Genomic DNA, 6,596 nt, shown 5'->3' with positions numbered 1-6,596 from the left:
TACAAGTCTCTGAGTCTCTATTAAAAAATTTCTTTGTTCTTCATGTTGGATTGGTTCTATTTTGCTATTTTCAAGCTTACTGATTTTTTTGATTTTGCCATCTCAGATGTGATATTGAGCCCATTTAGTGACTATTCATTTTGATTATTCTATTTTTCACTATACGATTTTCTTTTATTTTCACTGTATTATTTAAAAATTTTTTTATATTCTCTCTTTTGGTTCTTGGTTTGAGACATTGTGTTTTCCTTTAATTCATCAAAATAAAATTTTATTGAGATGATATTCACATACACAAAATTAACTATTTTAAAGTATACAATTCAATGGCATTTAGTCCACTCACAATGTTATTCTAAAACATTTCATCACTCCAAAAAGAAATTTTGTACCCGTTAAATGGTTGCTTCTAATTTCCCCTTCCCCTAGTCCATGGCAACACCAAAATGTATTATGTTTCTATTAATTTACCTATACTGGGAATTTCATATAAATGTAATCATATCCAATATTTTATGTCTGGTTTCTTTCACTGAGCATAGTGTTTTTGAGATCCATCAATATTGTATTTCATTTCTCTTTGTGCCTGGTGATATTTCATTATCTCTCATAGTTTGTTTAGTTGTTTAGCCATTCATTGATGGATATTTGGGGGCTTTCCAACTTTTTATTGTAACTCTGACCATGCATGTCCACGTGTTTGTTTATGTATGTGTTTTCAATTCTCTGGAGTATATTCCTAAGAGTGGAAATGCTGGGTCACATGGTACTTCTAGATGTAGCCTTTTGGGGAATCAACAGCTATTTTCCACAGTGGTTGTACCATATCACATTACCACCAGCAACATATGAGGATTCTAATTGCTCTATATCCTTGTCAATTCTTATTTTCTATGTGAAATGTGAGTGTTACCTCACTGTAGTTTTGATTTGCATTTCTTTTATAACTAATACTGTTGAGCCTCTTTTCATAAACTTGTTGGATCTTTGTATATTTTCTTTGCGAAAATACATATTCAAGATCTTTGCCCATTTTTTAATTTGGTGTTAGTCTTTTTGCTGTTGAGCTGTAAGAGTTTTTTTTATATATTCTGACTTCTAGAATATTATTATGATTTGCAAATACTTCCCCCCATTTTGTAGATTGTCTTTTTACTTACTTGATACTCTCCTTTGATGTACAAAAATGTTTAATTTTTATGAAGTCCAAATTATTTATTTTTTTTTCTGGGGGAGAGTACAAATGCAGCTCCTCACCACCCCAAATTATGCGGTTAAGTTTCCCACCTTTGGGACAGTTATAGGGGTCAGCATATCTGAATGCAATAGGTAAGCCTTGCCCTGGGAAATCCACCTTCCTGATCATGGTATCTGTCCCGCCAGGTAGGTGGATCTATCTGTTTTTTTTTCTTTTGTTACTCATGCTTTTGGTGTCTTATCTGAGAATTCAATATCATAAGGTCCAAGATCATGAAGATTTACACCTGTGTTTTCTTCTAAGATTTTTATGGTTTTGCTCTTATTTTTAGGTTGCTGGTCTGTTTTTGAGTTAATATTTGCATATGGTATGAAACAGGGATTTTCCTTTAATTCTTGAAACATAGTGCTCTTTAATTCTTTCAACATATTTGTTATAATAGCTGATTTGAGTCTCTGCTAAATCTAAATCCAACATCTGGGCCAACTCAGCATTAGTTTATAATGATTCCTTTTTACTCTGAGTATAGTTCATACTTTCCTATTTCTTAACATGTCTTGTGTTCTTTTGACTGAAAACTGGACATTGAAAAAATATATTATAGCAACTCTGGATTGGGGTTTTTCTCCTGAAGGTATTTTTCTTTAGTCACTTGCTTAAACTTAGTTGGTAGAATCTGTCTTCTAAGCATGTGTAGCTAGATGTACCTGCTTAGTTTTTAAATTCTTTTTTTTAATGTTTATTCATTTTTTGAGAGGTGTGGGGGAGGGAAAGAGAGAGAGGAGGCATAGAATCTGAAGCAGGCTCCAGGCTCTGAGCTCTCAGCACAGAGCCTGATGTGGGGCTCGAACTCATGAACCACAAGACCATGACTGGAGCCGAAGTCAGACGCTTAACCGACTGAGCCACCCAGGCGCCCCGGTTTTTAAGTCCTGATTTTTGTGTGTTAGCTTGGCTTCCTAAGAGTGGCTGCTGTATCTACATAGGCTTGTAGCCAGACAGCGACTGGGCAGACGCTGAGCCCGTGTGTCGGGCTCTTCCACGCACCACACTCTGCTGACTGATTTGTACTGAGGTTGGGGAGGGGATTTCATGTCTAGGCAGTTTCCAGCTTTGTATTAAGGTTTGGTTTTCATTTCCTCCGGGGTCTCTTGAGTCTTTCCCGCACATGCCAACGGTTCCTCAGGCAGCCATGGATGTGTGGGTAGCTTATTTAGCTCTTCCGGTAGCTTCCCCATTAAATTTTTGACTATTTCACCCCTCATCTCAAGTGGGGCTGCAAGCTTACATGAACAAATCTGTTTTTTTTCCCATTAATTTCCTTCTGAGTTTGCACTTACATTTTTTTAATGTTTATTTACTTATTTTGTGAGAGAGAGAGAGAGAGAGAGAGAGAGCAAGAGCAAGCAGCAGAGGGGAAGAGAGAGAACGGGAGAGAGAAAGAATCCCAGATAGGCTCACAGGGCCCAATGCTGAGCTCGAACCCACAGACCAAGAGATCATGACTTGAGCTGAAATCAAGAGTTGGACACTCAATCAACTGAGCCTCCCAGCAGCCCCCCGAGTTTGCATTTTACTGACCGTACACCAGGTAGAGGTTTGCCTTCCACCCCAAAACAGGTCAGCCCCCTTTGTCAGTAGGGACGATGGTGTTCACAGCCAGCTTTGTGCTGACAAAATTACAGTGCTGACTGATGTGGGAATGTAGACAGGGGAAACCCTAGGAAGAAAGCCACAGACTTCCACCGACTCAAAGTTCCAGCAGGTTTTCATGAAGAACCCCTTCCAATAAGTAGTCATTTACCTTTGGTCAGCTCCCAGAATCCTTAGCTGTTTGTATGTGATGACTTTGTCCAGTTTTGTATTTGTTTTGTGGGGCGAGAGGCTGCTGATCTTTCTTCTCCACCACGGCTAGAAATCCTACCACCACAACTGTTACTTGTATGATTGACTTGCTCACTTTCACATGGTCAAATATATCAATGTTTTCTCTAGTGCCGTACTTAGGATTTACTTATCCCAAGATTACATTGGAATTAACAGAAATTTTATTCTACAATATTTTGGCTTAATTTTCTGTTCAAATTTTTAGTCCTTCAAAGGTATTTCTTTCTTCACAAAGAAGTAGGGCTCTAGCTTATTTTTCTCTTTGTTGTTAGTTAGCAGTCCCATCCAATTTTAAAAATAATCTTTTATTCTGCGGACTTGAAAAACAACTGTTTGAATGTTTGAATGATATGTTTGCTTACTTGACTTTTCATTCCATTCCATTGGTTCTGTTTTGAGTCTTCTCTGAAAGTGCCACAGGTTTTTTTTTAAATTTTTAATGTTTATTTTATTTTTGAGACAGAGAGAGACAGAGCATGAGTGGGGGAGGGCTAGAGAGAGAGGGAGACACAGAATCTGAAGCAGGCTTCAGGATCTGAGCTTGTCAGCAAAGAGCCCGATGAGGGGCTCGAATTCAGAAGCCGTGAGATCATGACCTGAGCTGAAATCGAACACTTCACCGAATGAGCCACCCAGGTGCCCTGAAAGTGCCACAGGTTTAATTGTTATATCTTTAGAATAGATTCTAACATAAAGTGTGACAAGATCCTCGCTCCTGCCTCCTACATTTCTGGTCCTACAATGGATTCACATTTTTCACACTATAAAATTAACGTGCATTCATCCATGCACCGTCCTAACACGCCTTCATTCATGCACCTGCCCACTCTTTCATCACACAGTTGGTTTTTGAGCTTGCGCTGCAGAAGACACCTGCCAGGGTACCAGGCAGCGCAGCGACCGGGGATGTGACAGTGAGCCACCACGGCAGGGGGTCTGCCTTGCTGGAACCTGCCTTCTAGTATGGAGCCAGGGAAATAAAGTCAACGGACAAGTTAATAAAATAACTGAACATCACAACCCTGACTATGCAGCAAACATTCAAGGTGGTGCGGTTGAGGGTGGCAGGGGGAGCCTGTGCTCGCTGGGCTGGTTGGAGGGTCAAAGTCTGCAAGGCAGGCAGCAGCCACGCATAGGAGCTAAGCGTTGATTTTTGTTTCCGAATACTTGTCCGTTTGTCCCAACACCATTCATCCTAAACTTTATCATTTTCCCATGAGGGTGGGAGCCAAGAGTCCGAGCACGAGAATGTCATGTGCGTGTCTCACGCTGCCATAGAAGGGAAGCCAAGGAGCTGGAGGAAAACCCGTGTGGCGTGCACCTGGCGCGTGGTGAGGCTTGCCAGGGGGCAGGAGGTCAGCAGGCGACAGGCCTTGCCGGGCCTTGTAGACCAGAGAGGCAAGTCTGGAGTGCGTTCCTAGTGCAGTGGGAAGGCCCTTAAGGTCCGTCTGCGGGACAGTGATGCCTTGTGTTTCTAGAATCCGTCTCCTGCGGTGGGGTCGAGCAAACGCTTCGGGAGCCAGGGCGGGGCGGGCAGAACCCGAGTTAGCAAGCGTTTGCGTGGTTGTGAATGGCTGGTGCTGGTGGTGGCGGTCCAAACAGGAGCGGGGCTGGGGTGGCGGCCAGGAGCTGGGTAGCGGGTCCCGCTGCCGAGCCAGACGTGGGGCAGATGGGAAGGCAGGTGACGAGCCTGGGGATAGTTCTGTCCCCCTGCGGATTCTGGAAACGAGCCTTTAGCTGTAAACTGGAAAAGGCCAGGGGAGGAGCTGGTGCTTCGCGGGCTGCCTGTTTTGCAGCGGCTTCTACCCGGAGGTTGGAACATACGCTGCGTCTCGGGGATGACTGACACGGGGAGGCGGCACACTTCGCTGACGATCCCGCGGTGTGGACGGTGAGGGAGTGACTCGGAGCCTCTCAGGAGGCGGCACCAGGACTGGGAAGGGCCTCGACTGCAACCGAAAAGCCCATCGGTGTGAGAGGAAGACGTAAACAATTGACAGAATGTTATGGGCTGCACAGAAATGTCAGGGTATTAAAGTGGGTGTCTGAGAAAACAGAAAGTTGCAATCTGAAATGATGAATAAGCTACTGACAGTTGTCGCAGAATGTGTGAGAGCATGTGTGAGCAGCGGGGAGGCAGAGCTGAGCTCTGGGCGGCAGGCAGTGGTGGCCGTGGCGCCCAGCCAGGCCCTCCCGCCGCCCGGGCCGGGGCGAGATGCTTGCCCCCGGTGCCCTGTTGTGAGGCTGCCGCCTTTCCGGTCATGTTATTGAGCTTTGCTTCCTGGCTGGAGTGGGAATTCCATCAGGGCAGCATGCCAGGTGGCCCTAAGATTTCTGCTCCGTAGGTGTGTGTGTGTGTGTGTGTGTGTGTGTGTGTGCATGCGCCCTGTATAACCCATCCCCATGAATGTGGGTGAGACGTGTCAATGTGGTGTGCTGCATGGAAAAGGTGAATGGATTTTGCAGGTGTAACTCAGGTCCCACATGACTTGGTTGTGAGTTAATCAAAATGGAGATTATCCTGGGTGGGCCTGACCTAATCAGGCGAATCCTATAAAAGAGGGCCTAGAAGTCAGGGACTTGAAGCAGTAGAGAGGCTTTCACATTGGTCTTGAAGAAGCAAGCTGCTGTGTTGTGCAGAAGGGCCATGGGGCAGGGACCTGTGTGGTGGCTTCTAGGCGCTGAGGGCCTCAGTCCTACAACCACAAGGAACTAGATTTCAGCCAACACCCAGTGATCTTGGAAGAGGACCCTGGGCCTCAGTGGAGATCATAACCCTAGCCAACACCTTGACTGTGGCCAGTGAGACACTCAACAGAAAACTCAACTGAACCACACCCAGAGTTCTGACTCAGGGTTACTTTGAGACACTGAATGGGTGTTTTAATCTGCTTACCCGGATTTACCCAGATTTAGGGTTTACCCAGGCAGTGACTACCTTGCCTTGTTCAGTGCCAGGCCCTAGAAGCAGGTAGATGGCCTGGCCCACAGCAGATACTCAATAACTGCTTGTTTGATGAGTAGGTAAATGGACAGATGGTGGATAAATGGGAGCTGGTGTGTGCTCTCACTGACGAGGTGGGGGCTTGTGTGCGCTCCCGGTGATACTGGGCGTTCTAGCTGTCTGTGAGCTCAGCAGGAGGCTTGCCACAACTGCGTTCCTAACACACACCAGTATGGCCTGAGGTGCATCTGCACGGGTCCAGAGTAAGGAGGGGTAACCTCTCCCGTCAGGGTCGCAGTGCGTACGGATGCAGTGGGGCCCAGAGTCTGCATGCGAGGATTTACACGGCCCGGGGTAATCAGGGGCATCATGGGAGGTGCGCCAGGCTGGCCTAGGGTTCGGAGACTTCATCTCAAGGTGCTGAAGGGCTGGGGACATGGCAATGGCCCTGGGCTGGGCTGGGAGAGCCGGCCTCCCAGTAGGAATCTCCTATATGGGGACAGGATACCAGTCCTGAGTCTGCCAGGAGCTGTTAAAATCTCTTGATGGTGGCGCCTGGGTGGCTCA

At 45.8% G+C, this 6,596-nt stretch overlaps 1 non-coding gene across 1 annotated transcript; it reads right to left on the bottom strand.

The window, feature by feature from the left end:
- Nucleotides 1–1,229: 1,229 nt before the first annotated feature.
- Nucleotides 1,230–1,391, bottom strand: LOC115281339. The gene has a single exon (XR_003904252.1). It is a non-coding gene; the product is annotated as a U1 spliceosomal RNA (small nuclear RNA).
- Nucleotides 1,392–6,596: the final 5,205 nt, after the last annotated feature.

Source organism: Suricata suricatta, chromosome 16 (genome assembly GCF_006229205.1).
Source record: "Suricata suricatta isolate VVHF042 chromosome 16, meerkat_22Aug2017_6uvM2_HiC, whole genome shotgun sequence".
Taxonomy (NCBI): Eukaryota; Metazoa; Chordata; class Mammalia; order Carnivora; family Herpestidae; genus Suricata; species Suricata suricatta.
Note: the sequence above shows the minus strand (reverse complement) of the source record. Positions and strands in the feature narration are given on the sequence as shown.